The sequence below is a fragment of the Topomyia yanbarensis genome, chromosome 2, assembly GCF_030247195.1.
Source record: "Topomyia yanbarensis strain Yona2022 chromosome 2, ASM3024719v1, whole genome shotgun sequence".
In the NCBI taxonomy this organism is placed as follows: Eukaryota; Metazoa; Arthropoda; class Insecta; order Diptera; family Culicidae; genus Topomyia; species Topomyia yanbarensis.
The window spans coordinates 390,167,291-390,188,116 of NC_080671.1; the positions used below are offsets into that span (position 1 = coordinate 390,167,291).

Below are 20,826 nucleotides of genomic sequence, written 5' to 3' on the forward strand. Positions count from 1 at the left end.
CGCAGCCAGAAATGAAAAATTTCCTTCAACCACTGGAGGCGGGAAAAAAGTTTGTTGCTATGTACAAAAGAAGTGTTTTAAGCTTGAAATGGTTCAGCTTTTTTTCTCTATTTTTCCCAGCAGAATTTCCGCATCGCTATGAATCTACTTAATTCATTCAATTTAGAGCTGCTATGGGACCTGACTCACCTGCGCTCGAAGGATAAAAGAGCCCGGGAGTAGAAAACATCTTGTTTGCCTGCTGTTAGAAAGTTGCTTGTTTTTTTTATATTTGCTCCTGTCCGGCGTATGGTATCAACACATTTGCGGAATAAGAGCACGGGTAGGACGGAGTTATTATTATATTAAGGATTATGACTTGGCTGTTCAGTGTTCAACTGAGGAGCAAAGACGGATTATGTTGTATATTACTCAGTTATTCTTTGCACCTCATTGTAATTTTTTAAAAACTTTCGCCTTTCGTGGAATGTGTTATTATTTGCAAAACAATTTTTTTGGAAAAATTTCACTTCTTAGAATGTTTTGTATCCTATTACAAAAAATGTTTAAAAACCACAATCCATCCGATTCAGCTAGTTCTCACTTTAACTCAATTCATTATTATTCAATACAGCCTCAGCAATAACAATCACAAAAGGATAAATGCCCCGTTTACCATTTCTTGATTAGTCAGATCCAATAGTTATGAAAGCACGCTTGCTGACTCATTTGGATTCCATCCGTCATCTAAGCCGGACTGGACCCGGTCGTCGCGCCACAATTCTTGTTATTTTTCTCTTCTTGCTGCAATGATTTATATTTTCACTGGCGGCTAACAGACCAATTTATTACAAGCTCTCGAAACTTGGCTGGGCCACCCGCGCACTTCGTTCCAATCCACACCCTAGTTACACTCGCACTTATAACAAAGTACACTTTTTGCTCCACTAACTGACCAGATAAAGTGATGTTGATTTTTTTTCTTCTTTCAGTCGCTTTGCAAACTAAATTGACGTTAATTGAATGGAATACGAGCGCATAACAATAAGGAAGTCGCGACCGCAAATCTCGCGCAACCGTTAGGGAGACAGACGTAACAGATGAGAGGTGACTGCTGGCAGTTACGAATCAGAGCTTTTAGTTCGTGGTTTTCTTTTGGGATACCTTCACCAGAGTTTGCCGGCGATAACCGAACGGCAATGATGATACCGTTGAATGGTTTTCGAGGTTGATTAAGCAGTCTATTTTCGCAGCACGCTTCTTAAAAAATCGCTATGCCCGGTAGTTTTTCTCTTAATATCTCACTATCCTCAACCAGGCCGGTTGCCTGCAATTAGTTTTGGAGGGGGATAGAAAATTATAATTTAATTATTATAACAGCAGCTAATCGAATAAACTGCCACTTATAGATGATTGATATTTAGAAGGTTCTTAATAAAAATAAGGGCAAATTAAATATCTTAAAAATATGTTATCAGGTACAAGAAATGCAAAATTGTTTTTTTTTTAAAGAGAAACGCTTTGTCATTATGGATAACATTCATCTCAAGCATTTACAGTTTTTATTCGGATCTTTTAGCTATTTAGCAAAAATAGGTTAGCACTTGATCAACGTTAACAAATAGTGAAAAATTTTCTCTGAGCGCAAAGCGTCCGTTCTTTAAAAACACAAGAAATAACGGAATATCATTGCGGGTCAAGGTCGACCTACTGCACATTCCATTCGTCGCCTAATGGATAAATTTCTCAACGAATACACTCTGATCAACCATCTATTTTTTTAATGAGATGGGAGTCAACGTCACGGTAAACGCTTTAGATGTATAGACGAAATACGGCCAAAATTGTGTTAAAAAGCTGTCATTAGCCATAGTGACCAAATGCTCGAAATCATATTCAAACATCATTGCCTTTACCCATACTTTGAATAAAGACAACCTTTAGCTAAAAAACTATTTTAATTCAGCTAACAGTGTGATGAGACATTTCTTATAACTCTTATTACTTTCTTCGGATAGTATATCAATTGAGAACATTTTGAACTTAATGCTTCGCAATGTTTTGCCTTTCTCATATCGTCGCTGTTGTGCTATCTTATGACAAGCGCCATTTAGCACATTTCGAGAAAAACGATTTTTAAAGTTTGAGATTGAATATCTTGAAACTTATAAATTGTATAAACAATCCAAAGAAGACAATTGATGCTTCTATCTATTCTGCATTAATCTCTCAAATATTACGAAGATCAGTTGGCTATGTTGCGAGTTTTTACTATGAATGTAAACAAAAGTCGCACTCACACGTGTCATAGGCGTGTATTGATGGCAAAATTTGTATGACGTGTCATAATCGTGCATAGAAAATTTTCCATAGAAAAAAATCATCAATTTTTAACTTTTATTCATATCTTTGCGTCCATATGGTCTATAAACAATCGGTGAAATGCATTTTGAAGGAAATGAGTCAGGGAATCTAGAAAAAAATGTTATTTTTGATTACAGTGTTGCCAAATATGCTTTATTTCCAGTTTAAAACTAAAACTGGGTTTTTCTCACAACTCGTGTAATTTCCTTTCGAAAATGTTTATGCCATTGCGTTCCTCAGACATTTTCACACATAAAAACATCTAAAACTTCAATATAACTTGAACAAATCCCTAGATACAGTGATTTGAAGCAAAAAACTCGCAATTTCTCATCATGTTTCTCGCTATATCTACACTGCTGGCCAATAAAATAGGTGTGTGATAGATTATTTTGTTTTTCTCTCAATTACGCATACCAAGTTGCAGCAGTCTCAATCACACCTACCGCACACAGAAGCCTTGGGATCTGTCAAGTTACTAGTGGGTTGTTGCCGCTGATTATATTTGCAATCTTTGTCAAGATGCAAAACAAGACTACCGCAGGCTTTTTCGTGTGGTCAATATAATAGGTGTATGAAATATATTAACGTGTTATTATTTTACATGATTCCATTATACGTTTTATTTGGTGAAGTTTGAATTCTGCGTGTTAATAAATGTATTCAAATGTTGAATAAGTCAAAGATTTGTTATAGAATGGGTCGAGCATCTCACTGTACTCAAGTGGAACGAGTTTTGCTAAGAAATTTTGTTCAAGAAGATAAGACGTATAAATAAATCGCGAGTACACTGCGGCATTCCGAAAACTTCGCTACAAATGCCTTAAAACCTTTGAAAAAAGGAAACACGCAAAAAACCCAAGAAAACATCTACAGCAGCTGACCATCGTATTGCAATTTTAGCGAAATCTGATCCATTCGTGTCATCCAAAACCAATTCAGCACAAATTGGAAAAGTGGCAGGTCCGAGAACAGTTCGCTGTAGGCCGTAAAATTCCAATCTTCCAGAAAGAATTGCTAAGAAGGTTCCACTATTTCGAAGCCAAAGCCTTTGAAGAAAAATGCAATTTGCTTTTCAACAGCGTTAATAGGCATGGTTCAGAAGGAATCAAAAAATGGCGACATATCCTTCGGAGGGACGAATCAAAGGTAAACCTGTTTTCCTCCGATGCACAACGAAACGTTAAACGTCCAAAGTGCAAGCAGTTTGATCTACGACACACGCAAAATATGGTAAAGCACGGAGGCGAGAACAATGAGGTTTGGAGCTTGCTTCTCGTGGAATTGCGCAGGTTCTATTCTTCGCAACGCCACTATAATGGCAAAATTCGAATGCAAGGCTAAAGGATGGACATCCTAAAGGATGTCATGCAGTCCTATGTCAAAGATAACGTGCCTTTACATGACAGTTTCTGCAAGATATTGACCATAAACACGCATCGAAGTATGTAAAGGAATGATTTCGGGATAGTAAAGTGACTATAATTTCGGACCATGCCAATCTCCTGTCATCAATCCCGTAGAAAATTTACGGAATGTACTTAAAAAGAAGTTATTGGATCGAAATATCATACATATAGATCGTTTGTGGGAAGCAGCTTAAAAGGAATGCTACTCTATGCCAACGGAAACTTATCAGCGTTTGAATGACTCAATGTCAAGACAAATGGATAAAATTTGGTTGAATAAGAGAGCTTACACAGGTTACTAGTTGTTAGAAATGTTGAAGTCTTAAAATCGTTGGATTTGAAAAAATTTAATGCAATGGATTACAATACACCTATTTCATTGACCAGGTACTTTTTTGGATTTCATAGAGAAGAAAGAGTTACGATAAAGCATAGCATTTAATTTACAAATAAAAGTGTTCTTTTTCATATTTACGACTGTGCCTAACTATAAAATATTTGAATATAGAACTATTTTTAGAGAAAACTCAAAATTTCATGTATTTTTATCTCACACCTATTTTATTGACCAGCAGTGTAAGTAACCAAGTAGAATTTCAAAATTCTGAAAACGCCATTTTGTAGAGATTTTTCAAACAAGTAATGTGGCATATCTAACTCAGTTTACCCCAAAATGGCGTTTGTCATAAGATAGCACAACAGCGACGACATGCGCATGTTTCATATTGATGTGCGTATTTTTTTCATAAACTACAAGGGACAGCCCTATGGGGTTGCACGAACTCTGGACGTAAGACTACACTACTTTGTGTGAAATATTTAATTTCTTAGTACATTTGGATGATTAATAAATCAAGTACATTTCATTCATACAGTTCTAATATAACCAATCAACATCGAATGTTACATATTGAACCAAACCATCTTGCTTATCGTGTCATTTTATTTGTAGTAGGCAATCGAATCCGATTAAAATTATTTAAGAAGACTTAATGAAGGACAGAAAACTGCGACTGAAAACCGGACTAATAGCTGGATCTGTTTTAAAACTTAATGGGATAATCTGAGCCTTAACCCATTATTGCCCAACCTACTATATATAGTAGGCGCTAAGAATAACTCCTATTACTTAAGGAATAACGCAGAACAGGCATTATTAATGAGTTAATATTGTTCATATACTCTTACAGAATACGTTCAGAGAAGTTAGAGTGGTTAAACCGGTGTTTATGTTTTGTTTTCATTCAATTTTCCCTTAAGGGGTTACACATTTTTGTCATGATGAAAAAAATCGAATTTTTGTAAATTAAATATTCTCAAACTACATACGCTGAGGAAAATTTTCTCAAAATTTCATTAAGATCGGAATACTAAAACTTGAGTTACAGCGATTCATAGATCGCTACCCATTGACCACTCGTAGGCGGTGCGTAGTGTTTGATACGCTAGACCGTTGACTCGCTGCACCGACAATAAAACTCGATTATCTCGGAATTGTATTTTGTTGAAAAGTTCATTCGCGGCGACCACGATATCTCAGGAATTAATTAATCGATCAATCTGAAATTTTCACTGATTGTTCCTTATTATATCAGCTATTCTTAGTAGGAAATTAATTTCACTGGAATGACCACATCATTTTTTCCAATCGGAAAACTCAATTTGTGCTGCGTGTGAAAAATAAGTTGGGCAATAATGGGTTAACACTTTTCGATTGTGTGAAGGAAAAAAACCCAGACCGGAAACTCAAATTTTGAACAATATAGTCACATTTCATGTGTGGTTTTCGAGTTATATTTTGCTATTTTTGTAACTTTCCTAAAGTAGACATTCAAATGTAGCAAATGCAGTGGTTTTTATTCATATATCGAACCACGTAGAATATTGTAGTAGTAGGATCAAAGTAATTAATAAACCTTCGTTGCACTTTCCATCGATTTGCGTAAATTTATAGCTAAGAAAGTTTTCATCTGTGTTCAACGAAAGTACGGATTGTTATCATGGACACATGCAAGCGCGTATACACATTTGCCTCAAGCGACCTCTGCAACAACATAGCAAAGATAATGTCCTATTCCTATTGTACCCCCATACTAGATATGGTCGGGTTCGGGTTTTTGGACCGAAAACCCGGACCCGACCCGAACCCGACGGGTTTCGGATCGGGTTCGGGTTTTGTAAATTTAAACTTCTCGGGTTCGGGTCGGATTCCGGGTTTTCAAATTTCAATTTTCGGGTTCGGGTCCGGTTTTTTGATATTTTAAACTTGCGGGTTCGGGTTTTTCGAATTTAGAATTTTCGAATTCGGGTTTTTATTCATGTATAAAACTTCTTCTCTTCAGATTCGCAAACTGTCCGAATTATTTTTTTTAAACGAGTACTCATGAGAGCATTTAACAATGAGTGTTTCGCGTTTAAAATCTCTATGCGATTTACTTTTCATGACAACCATCAATAACCCAAGTCAAGCAAGAAGAATGTACGGGAAGTAGAGACAATCTATCAACGATGGCACTCATATGGTAATGGTATGCATATATGTACCACTGTCAAGTCAGTGGTACATATATGAAACAAGCACTTCTGTCAGATTGTCCCCGGGCCAGGCCGTTGCATGATTCGGATTCCTGCATGAAAATACATGAATTTCCACTATTTTAAGGAATTAATATTAAAAATATTGTGTGCTCTGTTCAACCCATGAGCGGATTTGTAGAAACTTGATTGACACCCTTCGACACAAGTTTAAGTTTGAGCGTACCAACCAGTAACGCGGGTGACATCGTGTAAACTGTCGAATACGACTTGCCAATTGACAGTGCTTAATTTAATACATGTAACACATTATACAAATCTACTCTTGCAGGAACGGTTTTCGATAAAAAAAACTGGTTAAGTACGACGGGCAAGGTTGTTTGAATCTGTCATCATTATTCCTCTTGTTTCCCCATGCGTTAGTCGTTAGCCGATTTATCCTACTTTCTGATTAAGATATCAACGATTTATAAGTTTCTCAGAACATTACAAATGCGATGTTTAACAATACTAAATATAAATGTCAATTTCTCTCGCCAGTAATTCGTTTTGTCATAGGTAGGTATAACTGGACGCGTATGGTGCTACTTCAGGTTCGAGTGATTCTAAAAACTATTTGGATGATACTTTTGGATGATCCTTAGATCCAGCTCGGATGGCTAAATTTTAAAATCTACGGGATCATTGGTTGATTCTCCGTATTAACAAGTCCGGTTCAGATCGGGTTTATCGAATTATAAATTTTCTGGTTCGGGGCGAGTTCGGGTTTTTAAATTTTGAAAATATCGAGTTCGGGTCGGGCTCGGGCTTTACAAAATTTTTATATTCGGGTTCGGGTCGGGTTCGAGTTTTGCAATTTTAAAATGTTCGGGTACGGGTCGAGTTCGGGTTTTTCAAATTTTAATATTTCTGGCTCGAGTAGGGTTCGGGTTTTTCAATTTTCAAGCTTTCGGGTTCGGGTCGGGTTCGGGTTCGAAAAAATTGAAACCCGACCATCTCTACCCTATACCTATTTGACCTCATTCTACTCTACTACGAATCTACATTAGTTTTACTTAATATGTTTGCGTTTTAGTGCATTTTTATAGATGGGCCACAACCGGGGACAATAAGTCGTTTGACCAAAAATTTCTCAAAAGTTTTTCGTTCCAGTCTGAGTCATATAGTTTCTTCGGTGAAAAGTTAAGTATTTGTCACACCCCTAGAACCCTAACACACAAATTATTGAAATGAATTTCATGAAAAGAAGAAACCAATTCTCGGCCCCCAAGCGGGAACTCTCATCACATATAATTTTTACTACGATTAAGAGGATATATCGTTGCTTGAGTTTCGGCAATCTCGGGAAATGTAAAAAGGCTGAGGCACCCCGAAAATAAATTCCGCGTTTTAAACCCTCCCATTCTACAGCTCAGTTCTATCGAGCTCCTACTCCCAATCATCACACACATTTCATGAGCCTCCAAACAAACCCATCAAATATAACGAAAACTGCTATCTGCAGGCTGGAAAACAAACAATCTAAAAGTTAGCGGGGGGCGTGGGTAAAATTACTCAAGATAAATTTGCATAACGTATATCACATTGCAATATTGGGGCTGCGAAATAGACAACCAGTCATACGCGAAGGTAAACAAAACCATCTCCTGCTTGTCTCTGTCAATACCTATATTAAACCCCCGACCCCACCCGCGGGCGAGTAGACTTTCTAATCTCTGTGAATTTCCCCCGCTTGCAGGAAGGAGCCTGTGTAGGATTTTCTGATTCGATTTTCTCATGGATACAACCCAACTTCAGGAACCCCAGAATTCAATCACTGACTGGTGGCAGTTTATTTGGCAAATAGAAAGTTCTGGTATTTGCCTTTCTCAAGTCACTTGGGTAAATACTAAAGAGGAGATAGTAGATTTGTGCAGTGCTGGTGACAATGCGAGTAGGGTTCACTCTATCACTTCTCCAGTATTTTTGTTCTCGTTTCCGAAAGAGCTCTGCAAATCTAACTAGGTACCTACAGGCTACTTTAAAGTGGCCGAGTTTATCTCAGGGGTGTGTTTTGAATCTCCTGTTTCTCCTCTTTGTTGGCCGTTAGTTTTATCCCCATTCCGGATGAGTGTCAGGAAAATATTTAATCCAGATTATGACGGTACTTTTTGTTTGCTTCGGGACGGTGGTGAAGTGGGTAGACTGGATAGGTTGAATGATATTGTTTTGATCCGATAGTAGAACTATGATTAAATTTTATTTCATCAGAATATTATTTTGTTAGTTCAGATTGAACGCCTATAGGTTCGAACAGGGCCGCCGAGAGGGTTTCCCCCGGAGCCCGGAGTTTTGAAGGGGGCCCGGATTTTGAACAGAAACTAAAATTTTGACAAATACTTTTTCGACAAAACTTTGTTTGAGAATACAATTAAAATTTCAATATCTTGTGTATGAAGTAACTAGAATAGCGAAAATTCTAAACTACTGCATATTTGGTATCAATTATGTTTATACCAACCTATTTCTCGCATCGAAACAAGATCAGACTCGAGCGGGCATAGCGGAATTTGTACATTGAATGTCATGTACGCAGCTCACCTGGGTTCGAATCCCAATCCCGCACACAGGAATAGAGATTTGCTATAGGAAAATTCCTAACCTGAATGAAGAAGCGAATGACCTTAAGGTTAAAATTCTATAATCGAAACTAAAATATGATCAGACTTGTAAGGATTAAACAATTAAATGGTTTGATTAGTAGTCGTGAGATTGTCTTCAAATTTCGCCAATTTGAAATCGATTTTTTTGATTTATTGAATTTCCAATCTTCGAAAGCGCTGGATTAATATCGGAAGTAATTATTGAAAGAAAAAAGCCCTGCTTAGGAGTGCCACACCGGTTTTTGGAGGCGAATTCCGTGTCTTCGTTCAGGTAAATCCGAATTCGCCCGGAAGAATCATCGGATTATTTTGCAATTTTGCGTTGCCCTTTTCTTTACCAGGAATCGCCCAGCACCCAGTCCTCATAAACATCATCCTCGGGTTGCAGGCCCTAACTGTTAAGGAGAGCCCCTCTTGGCGATGACAAATATTTTTTTAAAAGTGCCATTTGGGTTTACTTCACCTCATTGAACCTTCGCTTCAATGGATTAATGTTCCTCACCAAGTTTCTCGAAAGAAACTGAAGTGTGATTTCACACCCCGTGTTTGTTTACTGAGGAGTAGAGCAAAGCTCGCTCGGGTTATCCTTCACAGCGAGAGTGGTTGGTGCTTTTGGATTCTTTGTGAATAACCGAGACAGCGAATCACTACATCCAACTAAATCAACAAAACTGTTAACAAATGAAAAACATACAACTAATTGTGAACGGCACAGAAAGGTGGAGTGCTTTACCAAAACATTACACTCTACGCTGAATGTGAAGAAAATAATATATTTTTCCTCCTAGTGCTACGAGCTACATATAGGGTTTCCACCTCTGGCGAGGCTTTCACCCGGAGATTTTTACTGACCTGGGACAAGTTTTTATAGAAGCATGAGTATACATTGAAACCAGACCTATCTGCTGAGTTTAAATGAGACAAGGATAAACTCTTTCATTGCTTTTGCAACTCGTCGAGGTGTCAATTACTAAAATTGATTCACATTCACCGTTTAGTCCGTTTTAGCGAAGCGTAATGCACACCACTGTTCTGAGATTTTCTCATTAAGCTGTAAATTTTTCACGTTTCTAAACCGTTTTGATGATATATATATATATATAGGTGTGAAATTTCAACTCCCCGGCTAACGACAAAAATCCGAAAGCACCGACCACTCTGGCTGTGGAGGATAAACCGGGCAAGGGTTGCCCTCTGCCACTGCTAACAGTAGAAGTAGAGTGAAGCAGGCAGGAAAGCGGCAAGGTCTGGGAAGCACACTGCGATGTCTTCCAGAATTATAGCTGGCTAAAAATTCACTTATTCATCTTCTCATTAGCTAAGAAAGTTGCAACAAAAGAACGAAGCTTTTCTCTATGCTCAACAGTTAACCCTTTCATGCCTAACTTTTTTCTAGTGCATGTTTCAAAACTATTTTTCCTTGAAAACGGTGGGGTTAAGAAACACGAAAAGCCTATTTACATAAAGATAGGTACTTCCATGGCAGTGCTAGAAGCTGGTCAATTCTTACCTTCCAATTCTCAATTCAATTCTCCTAGAATAATTACAATAGTCCAATTACGTGGAAAACGTAGCCAACGACAGTCTAAATTGATAAGTTTTATCAGTTTTCAATAATATTTCACCATATCGAAGATATATGAAAAAATCATTTTCCGTCGTCAACGTAAACTGTCCTTGGCAGCACTGCTCCATCAGAATCCAATCAGACTAATTGCAATAACTTCAGTTCTAGAGCTGATCCTTGTAACTGTTAATACTCAAATTAAAGACAGTAATCACATTACTCGTTTTTGTGAGCAATTCTCGCATCAATCAAAAGTTATAGCTGTTTAAAAACGTTGTTATCCACAAACAACATGGAATGGGTTAATGGCCGCTGAAGGTGCCGCCAATATTAACGCCAGAAGAACTCGTTTCAGTTCAGTTAAAATTATTCATCGTCTCACTAGACCCGGAGAAATTGTTGTAAATCCCGGAGGGCCGGAGATCGTCTCCAAAAACCGGAGTCTCCGGGTCAAACCCGGAGGGGTGGGAACCCTAGCTAAAAAATAAATAAAACAGTGCTTATTTATTTGTTTTTAAGCGTTTTATACAATAAAAAGCAATGGAAGCGCTCCAAAATTTTGTCGAATGAACACTTTAATTCGAAATTTTAATTGATTTCAACGCATACCCATGTGTCTCTTGAAGTCTATCCCGTGCTCAGTAAAATTCTGCTGGTCAAAGTACCACTAGAGACGGTAACCCTGCCTCCATTTGAGAGCTCAATTGGTCAAATGAGTTATCAAAAACTCATAATATATCAAAAGAATTCGAAATTAATCCAAAAATTTAAATTTAAAATTTAATATATTTGGTTTGCCGTTCACTGTTACAAAATCTCATTCAGATACGAGATGATACCGAAACATTTTCGTAAAGGGGTCATACTCAAATAACGTAGTTTTTTAGGCGATTTTCGAATAAAAATTGAAACTAATTGAAAAAAAATAAATGCGTTTTACAATTCTTTCAAATACGGCCTTTTATCAACATTTTCATTATAACAACAAATTGCGTACACAACAAACCCCTTTCGTGGCGAGTATAGTGTTAATAGTTTTGTTTTGAATTTTATATGTCATGGAGCATGAAGCGAAGTTCTCTCAGTTCACAATCCTGCAGCTGCCAATGATTCTATAAAGCATACATTCAACTAGTAGATACAGAACACTAGATTAGGATTGTCGTGGTAGGAACATCATTGTTTTGATTCCGGGATATACCTGTCAAATAGGCCAAATAAAAAAAGCAAAAAAATAATCCTCTATCGTCGTTTCATAGCGACGAATCATTTTTGTTCCTTTTAGCCACCAACACAATGGCCATTATTGGCTGATGTATTCTCACTAATTAGAATGCACAAACTATCTAAACCTGTACTGAATTTTGATGAATTTTCATTTCCTTGTGGTGTGGTTTATGGTATATACAAACTCTTTCATTTCATAACAAAAACAGTCGAAAATTTACGCTGAGAAAATTCGTTATATTGAATATATTCATTTCACACATAATTTTTTGCAATTTGTAGTAGAACATAAAAATTAACTGTCACGCATAGATACCATGTGAAAATTAATGAAATTATAATAGTATGCCACATAGAAATTTGTTCCATAACAGATATCACATCATTTTTCTGTTTGTCTATTTTTTATTCTGCTGTAAATTTTATGCATTGGACATTTTCGGTTTTGAATGCATAAAAATCACAGTAGAATAAACGAGACTGAAATATAAAAGGTAAACTCTGCATTTTACTAATTTGAAGTTCAACTAAACGGTTTGTGGTTACAAGCAGGCCATATTTTTCTGCGTGTATCAAAAGTGCGGACCAAAGACTTTTACTAGAGAGACTTTCGATACCTTGACAGATATATACCGAAAGCAAAACAAAAATGTTCCGAGACGAAAACAATGGGAACACCAGAGGAATTCCACGAAGATACGTCCGAAAATATTTAAAATCGTGACCGACCATCTTAGATTCCACGTTTGTTTTAACAACACAATTATTTTGTTTTATTACGACCTTTTCATAAGTTAGTCGCGTTTCTCCATCAACAATAATAGGTTTTCAAAAGGCCCGTAAACTTTCCTGCAACTTTCTCTTTGACATCAAGGCGATATTGTGAAACATTTTAAAGTTACATGAAAACAACCAACATATGATTCAGCTATATAGTTTAATCAACAGACCCTATGGTTGAAATATATTTTGGTTGCTTTCATGTAACTTTCAAATAGTTTACAATATCGCCTTGATGTCAAAGAGAAAGTTGCACGAAAGTTTACGGGCCTTTTGAAAAATCTATTATTGTTGATGGAGAAACGCGACTAACTTATTAAATGGTCGTAATAAAACAAAATAATCGTGTTGTTAAAACAAAAGTTAAAATATCTCGAGAACTACTACATTTTAGAAAATTTTGTTAAGAGCATTTCGATTTAAAATGGCGTTTAGAATCATATTCAAAAAGAAAATTGTATTTTTGACTGCAAATAGTAAGAATTATAAAAAATGTCAAAAGTTGTTGTTAGGAAAACTTTTTTATTGAAAGCTTCTCCATGACCCAAATACACTAAAAAGGTTGCTTTTACGTTTTTAAAACGATAAACATTAATTTTTTGACATTTTTTGATGGGGTAACGCGAATAACTTTTAAAAAGAGCATAATTACACGAATTAATTGTTTTTGAAGTAGCAAATTTTCAAATATCTCGAAAACTATCGCATTTTGGAAGATTTTTGTTAAATGCATTTTGATTTTAAATGATGCTTAGAATTATATTCTGTAATAAAATTACAATTTTGTATGTCAATTAGTATGAAATTTAAAAACATGTACGAAGTTATTGTTAGGAAAACTTTTTTACCGATTTTTTCTTAATCATGCAATTACATTCAAAATGTTTCTTTTCTCTTTAGGTTTTTGGTAACAAATTATAAAAAATTTAAAAAAATGGGTTTTTTTCGAAATTTAAATTTTTATCATAAATTTTTGTTTTTTTTTTGAAAAACGACACATTTTTTTCAGTGTATATTTTTTTCGGACAGAAGTATTTATTCCCTGTAACTCGTTCTGAGATAGTTTTGCTGTATAAAATACAGTAATCGAACAAAAAAATTTGAAATTCATACAGGTACAAACGTTTACGCCCTTTTGAAAAATTACTCTTGTATCAAAATATTCCAATTGCCAGAGAGTATCATGGAGATTCATACAGCGAACACACCTGCAAAGTTTCGTTCGAATCGACGATGGTCATATTTTGCGGTCGGCCGGTTTCCCATGGAATCCCTCACCAGCGACAATCCTAATCTAGTGTTCTGTATCTACTGTTCAACTAAATTGCTAAATTGTGTTTTGTTGATTTCGAGGATAAAATTTAACTCTGCTACCAAACTAAATCAACTACTTAGCAATATTAGCTAACTAATGTAGCAAGTTAAATCCGCGTACAAAATCTTTTCGTTTTGGAGGAGTGAGCGTGAGATTTTTATAGTTGCTTCCTGAACGTAACGATTTTATTTTTATTTTTGAACTATTTTCTAGAAATTAGTTACAACACCAACACAAATTCATGTTTTTATTGGATTATGAATGTTTTCGAAACTAGCATAACGTGAAATCCAACCAAAACCCTTATTTGAAATTTGATCCATGTTTCTCATTTTTTTTTTCCATTTTTTTATTCCTATATGGATTTTTTTTTATTTTGTTAAAATTTCATTGATCTATTTTTTCAAGTAGTGGATTGTATTTCTACAATTGTAAGATTCTTTCTTTTTTATCTATTGGCATACTTTTATTTTATCCATCTTTTTACGTTCCTTACTTTTGTTTTTTTTCTATTGCTATCACTATCACTTACTTTAATTTATAGTTTTTACTCTGTTATTTAATTTTATTCGAAATTTTTCGAGAAAATTCTGCTTTCATTATTTTTTTTCTTATTGTTTCATATTTTAATCCCCTGCTTTTTACTAGTTTCTTTTGTTATTCCATCTAATTTTTAGAATTTGTCTATTTACTTGTCATAGCCTTTTTCTATTTCCTTTTTTTTCATATTTTTTTGCATTTGCAAAAGCAATTTTACTTATTCAAATTCATTATAATTTGTCTTATAGTTTAATTTTTTAACTTTCTCCTATTTTCTTCCTCATTTTCTAGTTTTTAGCTTTCCGTTTATCGTAGTTTTATTTTTCCCATTCTCCATTTAATATAATAATTTATTTTTTATACCTTTTTCTTAAGATATAATTCGTCATTGTTTTTTCTTCATGTTTTCCATTTAACCTATTTTGAAAGTACTTTTTCTGTTGACCAATTTCCCATACGCTAACTTTGATTTTTTTTTGTTTTTCTAAAAAAAACATTTGATGTATCTTTTCTTGACACTATGTGCAGTTTTTCTTAATTTTACATTTAGTTCGTTGTTTGAATTTATTTCAAATTTCATTTCTAGTGCTTTTTCTACTCTTTAAATAATATCCATTTTATTCATTTCTTCGTGTTAATATCTTCATTTTTGTGTTTCTATAGTATACCATGTTGGCTTTTTTCTACTATTTTTTGTTTTCCATTTTGTCTGTTTACCCCGTTTTTGTTCAATATTTCCATTTTTCTTTACTTTTTCGTCTTTTCATCATTTCAATTTTCCAATTTTTCAAAATTTTCACTTTTTTAAATTTTCCTATGGAACCTTAGATCCTCTAGCCTTATGCATTCTTATCGTTTTATTTATTTTTTCTATTGCTTTAAATATGTCTTGTTTTTAATATTAAATAAATTTTATTATTCGTGATTTATCGAGTTTTTCAGTTTTATGCTTTTTTTATATTAATGTTTGAATTCTTTTTAGTAGTTTTTTTTTCATTTTCATTGATTCTAATTTTTTCCTACTTTCCTATCGATTTTTCATTATTTTCACCAATTGTTCAATAATGTTCGACTTTTTTAATCTTCGTTTTTCAAGTTTTTTGTTTTCTTTAATCAACTTTTTATAGCTTTTGTTTGGGTTTTTCTCGATTAAACATTTTTTGACGATTGACATTTTTTATGTGGTTGATTTTGTTGTATTTAGCTCTTTTGTGCATTCTTTTAATATTTAGTTCTCCTATTGTTTTCTATTTTATACCGTTGGTCGCCGTTTAGATACTTTTAATTTTTGTAATTACTACATTTTTAATCTTGTCATTTCCTTACTTTTATAAATACTATTACAAAAATGGCGCTTTTCAAAGTCACCAAAACTTTCGAAGAGGTATTAACAACTCCCAAAGTATAAAAAACTACGTTTTTTCCTTCATTGACACTACAAAGAACTAGAGCAAAAAATGGTACATAAATATAAAATTTCAGTGTACTATACATAATATATGTGAACTCCAATGGATTTCAAACATTGACTTTTTTGTACTCAAGCAATACACAGTGGTGGGGACCCGTACGTTGGACCTCCGGGCCCGTATTTTCTCTCTGCGGCCTTCGAATCAAATTCATTTCAGCAACTAGGCTAGTTTTGATTGAAGAATTTGACCCTAACGTTCTTAAACAAATCCTAATTTCGGTTAAGCAGTCTTATATAAATTAATCGTATTATGTTCCGATTACCTAATTAATCCTAATCTTAGTAGTAACCGGAACATAATTCGTTTTAATTCATTTAAGACTACTTAGTCAAAATTAAGACTTGTTGTTCTAGCTACTATCATTTTTCAAATGTTAGGAGTAAATGATTTCGAAGAACGACGAGAAGAGCTATCGCGAGAAGTTCATCATTATTCGGATGTATCATGATTTCCAAGAAAAGTTGCGTGTAATTGAGACTAGCTGTTTGGCAGGGTATTGGCCATTCTTCGCCCTATTCCTGCTACCACCCTATCCATTTGAGGTGTTTGGTTGGATCAGCATCTACCAGTTTTGTTCATCACCCCGGTATGGTGAAAATTTGTGCCCTTGGCTGAAGTTTTCGTTTCGCTCTAACACGAATGTTCCACAATTTTATGCCATTTTTGTTATTGTGATGTTTCTTGGGAATGTAGCAAAGAAATTGATATCAATTTATGCATTGCAGCACACCCCTAATACGACCAAAATAGGCTTATTACCATTGATCAAATTGATCGCAATTGCTGCAAAATTACATTCACAAACCCGTAATGTGTAACGCGAATGGTGCAATTCAATATTGATTCCGACAAAATTCACTAACGTTTCATTCGGATAAAGCTGCTCTTGCCCCTCCTATTACCCACTAAGCTCAAATTTCGGAACATTTTCGCAATTTCGACACAATTTACCTGACTCCACGGATACCTTTTTCCCTAACCTATTGACATTCACCGCATAATTATCTCTAGCTTAGGGGCGCCTCATTGCGGGTGTTTTGCTATTGTATACTGAAGAGCCGCATCGCGCAGCGGAGAGACCTCAATTCGAGAGGAACTGTTTTTCCGACAGCTCTGCCTGAACGTGGCAGCAATTGTACCCTGATGAAAATTAGCTTCGCACCTATAGAAGAGCATCTTTTGCACACCAACTCACTGCTGGCTAAGGGCTGATCATTGCATGACACCGGCAGACACAGATGCTACCCACACAGAAAGCATCCCCTAAACAGTCCTTGACATATCAATTAGATGCATTACAGCGGTTAGCGATTCCACTTTAGACCATTTGCGTACCTACCTACCTACCATAGCCACAAAGTTACATTAATGATGATTGTTCTGGCTGCTGCAAGGCTTTTAATTCGACATAAGTTGACTTCCATTTCTGAAATTTATTTGCGCTTGAAAAATGTTATTTTCTTACATCAGTCTACGCCTAACCGAGTGCGCGGTTCTGCCTCAAATAATTCCATGCCATGAGCTCGGTAAGTGCCGGCAGCTGCGGTTCCACCGCAACAGTTCCCAATTTCGTACAAGACAGCTTACCACATCAAAACCGAACTGCTAGGCAGTGGGTACGAATTGTTCACCGCCCAGGCCCAGGCGAGACCTCAAAACACGAAATCAGTCCCGCAGTCAAAGCCACGAACCAGCAGCGGCGAACGTGTGCCGGTGACGTCTGTTCTAATCGAATTTCAGTACAAAATGGAGTGACATCGTTATTAATTTCCCGCCCTGCTGGCTGTGATTATCCATCCCAAAGTTGAATCAACCCGGTCCAGTGCCGACGACGACGGTACCATACCCCGCCATATACCTAGGAGTATGTTAGAGCGCGACTGCTCTCGTGGATATGAGTATGATGGAAAACTGCACCGCACACACTCTGCCGACCGGAACAACGGAAAACTATGGGACAATGCACACTGGGAAGAATCAGGTTGGGCGTAATTAGTTTGGTAAATTAAATGTGATGCACCGCGCGGTAAATGATGTTCGCCGTTTAGTTGCCCAGCCCAGGCTGGTTTGATGTGAGCATATGCTGACTTCAAAGCGTTCAATTGGTTGCGGATGGTTGTTGGTGAATATTCCATTTATAACCTACGTATGCTTCGAATTTAATGGCGTTGTGGTTTCAGCGGGAGGTTGGACAGGAACTATAATTATGATATCACCAATTATTCTGCGGAGTTTGGAAACCGCACATGAAAAGGGGGTTGATAAGCTGGATTGTTCATGTGTACTAGTTATGGCGAATCAAGTCAAAACTTTCATAATTAAATATTCGTTTAAATGCTTGCCAAAATGATGACAGTTGTTTTGTTAGTATTGTACTATGTTCACACTACGAGTGGATATGGGTTTCAAGGTTAACATTGTGGACATTTATATTTATTCGCATCTATAATGCAATCATTTGATTATATTTATTATAAACTACAAATTCGTTTCTCGAAATTAAAAACGTTTTTAATCCACCTAACAGTGTGATGAGACATTTCTTTTAACTCTTATCACTCTCTTCTGATATTATATCGATTGAGAATATTTAGAACTTTATGTTTCGCGATGTTTTTGATAACACATGCAGAGAACTAAAAACTGAAATTGTAGTTTTGATATCACGCTACCTCTGAAGTGCATGCGTGAATAGTTCAAACTTTACTTCGATAGCGTCTTTTTTCTAAAAGTGACTTCCCAGTAGTATCTTTGATTTCATCCTAATGCCAAAAAACAAATAAAACACTCTCGAAACCAGTTAAAGAAAATCATCATCACTGGAATTTTCGTTTCCACGAAACTTTTCGATAACCTTCCGTCACTTGTGTTAGTGCACTGGGTGCACGCTGCTCTGAAAATCTAACGAAATCGTCTTAGGGCACCAGCGGATCTCATTCCGAGCCATTTGCGTGATTTTCGGCGTGTTAAATCTGTAAGGAATTCTAAAAACTAACTTCTATTCCATAATCTTCAGTTCAGCAATTCGAGAAGCCATGAAAAATAAACTGCGACGGTCACTACTCCGTTTACTGAAGCTATTAATAATTCTCAAATACATAAATAAATTTTAATTTTCACAACGCTGTTTAATAAGCTTTTGTAATATTGTGTAGGAAAAAAGCTGAAAATTTCTGTATTTTCTCAATCCGCAACATATAAGCCCTTAAGTATACCAATTAATTTAGTAAGCCCTTTTAACATAAACTATCACACGAAAATTTTGGAAAAAGTCGATAAAATAACCCCTTAAAAACTTCCAAAAAATTGGCCACGCCGCCGCCGCCGGTAATTTTTAACGTACGCCGACGCCGAACGGTAGATCGGCGGCGCTCCGCCGATGCATTTTTCCCGCGCCGACAATTCGCGAACTCTAAAATTGTTGACTCATAATTTTATCCACAAATCTAGGAACATTGTCCACGGGCCGAATATACGACGTTAACTGATTGATGATTTATCACATCTTGATCATTATTTGGTATTAGTGATCGTCAATTGGATTACAAAATTAAAATAATCTTGATGTTTTCTCGAAAACCATTACACGACACTCGTTATATAATTCAAAGATCCATTCTTGCTTCGTCAACTGGTTATGATTGTGAGTATATAAGTTTCAATTTACCATTCGTGTGCGTGAAATGGTCCACAAATTAAAAAAAAAACTTCCACTTTCAAGATATATGTGCCTGAAATTTTCGATTATGTGCCTGATCCTAATCTTTGCACGTAATCAATTTCACTGGAACGCAGTGTATTATTCATCGATTTTTTAACCGATTCTTAATTCCTAATATGCTACACACGATTCACCAGTCGAGTTCGTGAAACTGTTCATGATGTAATTCATGAAGTAATTAATTTTCCACATAATCTTATTATACTTACGTAAACAATTACAAGGAACTCAGACTATCATTCATGGATTATTCGCTCTGCTTTTTGGTTTTGAAATTTCTATGTGAGCTATTGTGTACAACTGCTAGCAACCAGTCTCATAGGCACGAGCACTAGATACAAAGACATTACTAGGATCTGTAACCCTGTTAATCCTTTGTTAAAATTCAGAGAAATGGTCGGAATTAAATGAAACTGCGCTGAGCAAAATACATTACCTAGCCACAATTCATGTCCTTGAAATAATTTAAAAAACTATAAGACACGTGACTCTGTGTAAAAAATCCAACGGTAAGCTCAAGACTAAAATATCACGATAACACGACGAGAATTTACGAAAATCGTTGCACGTCGTTCAATTCTTGACTGTTTTAGTCAATAAAGTTAATACAAATCAATGTTTCATCGAGTTATGAATTAGAATCATAAAAATATTAAATATATTCAGACACAACTACCTACTAAACATTTCAGTATAATGTCTTCTTTTACGTGAACTAGTTTTGTGAAAACATAAAATTTATTTTCAATACGAGGTTTATTTATAATTGATTGAATCGTCACCTATTTTAATTTTTTTTCCCGAAGAATAGTTGAGCAAAGTGATCGTGACTTTTCGCGACGCTGGTGCACAGATGTGGCGATGCTGATCTAGCCCCACTCAAGAAAGATTTTTAGTGTCAGTTGCACCAGCCCGGTATCACAGACAAATAAGACGTGACACGAGATGAATTTTCATCACTCGTAGAAAAAACGGTCGATTTCAATTACAAATCGGTGGCGTTAGTGAGATTTTGACACAGAGCTAATTGCGTTACTTAGTTTCCGCACCCACCCGAAAACGTTACGGTCTTTTTAATCTCATGCAAACCAAAACAAACAATATGGGCCGGAAATGTGAAATTCATTCTTGTCGAAGTGCCCAAGGTGGGAGTTGCTCACAATAATTTCTTAAGTTACAACACGATGCCGATCGGTGAGTAACCACATAACAGGACGTTAGTAATTCAATTGATTCGGTGTATCGAATGTATGCAATGGATTAGAATTCGTTGGT

The 20,826-nt window shown here is 35.8% G+C and overlaps 1 protein-coding gene across 5 annotated transcripts in view; it reads left to right on the top strand.

Annotated features, from left to right (window-relative positions):
• The window catches only part of LOC131684772 (uncharacterized), a 736,395-nt gene that overhangs the window by 410,195 nt on the left and 305,374 nt on the right, over positions 1–20,826 (top strand). The window contains exon 4 of one of the 5 annotated variants that reach the window (XM_058967908.1): positions 972–1,086. The exons of the other annotated variants lie outside the window; for them this stretch is intronic. The gene's annotated coding sequence lies outside the window, so the exon portion shown is untranslated. The remainder of the gene's footprint in view (positions 1–971; positions 1,087–20,826) is intronic. 5 annotated transcript variants of the gene reach the window in all.